Here is a 3,636-nt window from a genome sequence, read left to right as displayed (position 1 = left end):
GGGAAGTAATGGGGCATGGTGTGGACTGTAGCAAGCTGGAGAGTGTTTGGAACAGGTGCTTGGTGTCACAAAACTCAACACTGAGAAAAAGGATCTCTCCGCAAGGCTAGTTTACTTTCTGCAGAAAGGGTACCGCTTGCTAGCGGTCTTGCCGAACAAAGGAGACAGGGTCATTTATAACCTGAAGTGGCCACCCTGCTGCTGTGTCTGGTGTCCATTGGATGGAATGGGACCTCACATTCTGTACTTGTCCTGATTGGCTAGTAACTTAGAACTTTCCAAAAGAGGCAAAGGCAGAGAACAAAGGAAGGTGGAAGCAACTTGTGGAATGCTGAGAAAGGTAAAAACACCTCCCAATAAGGAAGAGGAACAGGCTGTGACCTAATGCTTGCTTGGACCAGTATAAGCACGCCAGGGCAAATATCTGGGCTAAAATATGGGAGCTAAGAACGCAAAGTACATTGATTTTTTTATTACAGCTAGCAGATATCTAAGAATGTTAGCCCAGGTCTTTGAATAAATTTTGCTTCTAAGAGATGTTACTATTTATTCCTAATTAGACAGGGAGGAAAGTCCCTTTGAAGAGGAACCTCTACTTCACTTTCTACAATTGAAAATGCCTAGTATGGGATATAGTGATTACTCGATTCCGCCTGCCTTATGTCAGCAGGAAATGCAGACCTAATGTTGTCAGATCTTCTGATTTTTTTCAAGAGAAACCAGAAATCCAGATTTTTATGGGGATGGTAACTGATTTTTAAGTACTGGCTCAAATTCAATAATTTTACAAAGTTGTTCAGGCCAGATGGGTTCAGGCCACCCATTTTTCTGGGGTGCCACTTTGTGACCTTTGATTTAGCCCAGAATAAATTGTTTGTTTGCAGCCTGAACTACCTTTGGGATAACCAGTTCCTAAGAGCCATATGAAATATTTCCTTTTACTTGTACTGAAATAACCTCTGTTGAATAACAAGAATCTTTCCTTACTTGAATGCTTAGGAATTTGTAGTCCCCAGTACAATCTCACAGATTTCAGTTGTATCTCAGATTAATTGTCTCCTTCTCAGACAGAAGTTGAATGAAATAGTCACAAAGCTGGAGACCAGTGTTCTGGTATTGACTTGCTTCCCACAGTACTTAATGAAAATAATTGTCTTTTTCTCTTAGGTCTAAGTAAGTGTCTTAATGGCTGTAATTTACTTGTGTGAACCCAGAAAATCTGAGACAGGTCTCAGTTTATTTAGAAAGTTTATTTTGCCAAGGTTGTGGACAGCCTGTAACACAGCCTCAGGAAGTCCTGACGACATGTGCCCAAGGTGATAAATCGGCGGACAGCTTGGTGTTTTTTTTTTTTTTTTTTTTTGAGACGGAGTCTTGCTCTCTCCCCCGGGCTGGAGTGCAGTGGCCAGATCTCAGCTCACTGCAAGCTCCGCCTGCCGGGTTCACGCCATTCTCCTGTCTCAGCCTCCCAAGTAGCTGGGACTACAGGCGCCCGCCACCTCGCCTGGCTAGTTTTGTATTTTAGTAGAGACGGGGTTTCACCGTGTTAGCCAGGATGGTCTCGATCTCCTGACCTCGTGATCCGCCCGTCTCGGCCTCCCAAAGTGCTGGGATTATAGGCTTGAGCCACCGTGCCTGGCCAGACAGCTTGGTTTTATACATTTTAGGGAGACATGAGGCATCAGTCAATATATGTAAGAAGTACCTTGGTTCCGTCTGGAAAGGCAGGACAACTTGAAGCAAAGGCAGAAAGTGGGGAAGGAGCTTCTAGGTCACAGATAGGTGAGACACAAAGGGTTGTATTCTTTTGAGTTTCTGATTAGCCTTTCCAAAGGAGGCAATCAGATATGCATCTATCTCAGTAAGCAGAGGGATAACTTTGAATAGAATGGGAGGCAATTTTGCCTTAAGCAGTTTCCAGCTTGAGTTTTCCTTAGTGATTTTGAGGGCCCAAGATATTTTCATTTCACACTTGTAAATACTGCAGCATTGACAATGGAATGCTGTGTACCTGCTAGTTAAATTAAGCTTCAATTCCAAGGGAAAGCTACACCCCAGGGATGTCAGCTAGTGTTATATCTGAAAGGCCCCTTAAAAGTTGCTTGAGTAATCTGTATTTTGATTCATAGCAGATACTTTGCTAATCAGCACATAAATATCAGAAATTGGTTTTATTTTGTGGTGAAATCAGTGGCTTAGTAATTAGCATGAGAAAATGATAGAAAAGGGCTCACTGATGAAATTAAAGAGAATCAAGATAGGTGAATATGCTAACATATTTGAGAGGCTCTGCTCATTTGCCTGAACAGGGTGTAAGAGTCTATTGAGGCCTTTAGCAAGCCCCTGTAAAGATGGTGCAAGACCCTGGACCCTGAACCACTCCTGTATCCAGATGTTGCTTTGGAAGAATTTCTGGTTGCCTGATGCTGACCACAAAGATAATTAAATCCTGTCTCTAAAATGTTGGTTCTTTTCCTGCAGATCATTCATGTCATGTAGTCATTAAATCATTTAAAAGGACATAAGCTGGACCTACTGAGAGGGTTGTATAAAATGTTCTGTGCCTAATGGTCCATGAATATTGGTTTAATAAATGTCTTTGCATGGGGCAGAATTTGGCCTGGGGCTTGCTTTTATTACAAGTTGGTAGCAAGGTAGGAAATGAGCAGCTGAATCTTACCCACTACAAAACATCTTGAGCTACTGCCATAAACTGAAAGTAACAGGCTAGTTCCCAACAATGAAAAAATGGAGGAGCCAGAACAAAGCTGGGGGCATCACATTACCTGACTTTATACTGCAAAGTTGTAGTAACCAAAACAATGTGGGACTGGTATAAAATCAGACCCACAGGCCAATGGAAACGGAATAGAGAACCCAGAAATAAATGCACACATTTACAGTCATTTTTTTTGTTGTTGTTTTGTTTTTGTTTTTCAGACGGAGTCTCACTCTGATGCCAGGCTTGAGTGCAGTGGTGCGATCTCGGCTCACTGCAACCTCCGCCTCCCAGGTTCAAGCGATTCTCCTGCCTCAGCCTCCTGAGTAGCTGGGACTACAGGCGTGTCCCCCACACCCAGCTAATTTTTGTATTCTTAGTAGAGATGGGGTTTCACCATGTTGGTCAGGATGGTCTGGATCTCTTGACCTTGTGAGCCACTGGTCCTGGCCCAGTCAACTCATTCTTGATAAAGGCACCAAGAACATATGTGGTCCCCAGTCCTTTAATTCCCCAAAGAAGACCACCAGAGTCCAGAGTCAAAGCCAAACGGCAGGGATCTTTAATACAAGTTCGAACCTGGACTCCCGACCAAAAACTGTTCGAGAGCCCCCGGCTGGGTCTGAGACAGTGTTATATAGCCAGCAGTAAACAGGCACAGAGTCACAGGGGATTCTATGTAATACAGGTTTGGGCTTGGCTGACATTTGAACAAGGCGATTTGGCCATTTATGATTGGTTCCCGCCTTCTGGGAGTTTCAGTTATTCTTTCAAACACTCATGACCTTTATTAGGGGACTCTCTAGGTGGTGTTTTTTCCCAAGTTGAGATATATGGAGGAATGTGTTTGTGTTTGTGCTGGGCTCAGGAAGTTGAGATATATGGAGGAATGTGTTTGTGTTTGTGCTGGGCTCAGG

Source organism: Rhinopithecus bieti, unplaced genomic scaffold, assembly GCF_001698545.2.
Source record: "Rhinopithecus bieti isolate Rb0 unplaced genomic scaffold, ASM169854v2 scaffold_65310, whole genome shotgun sequence".
Classification (NCBI taxonomy): Eukaryota; Metazoa; Chordata; class Mammalia; order Primates; family Cercopithecidae; genus Rhinopithecus; species Rhinopithecus bieti.
This window is presented reverse-complemented; position numbering follows the sequence as displayed.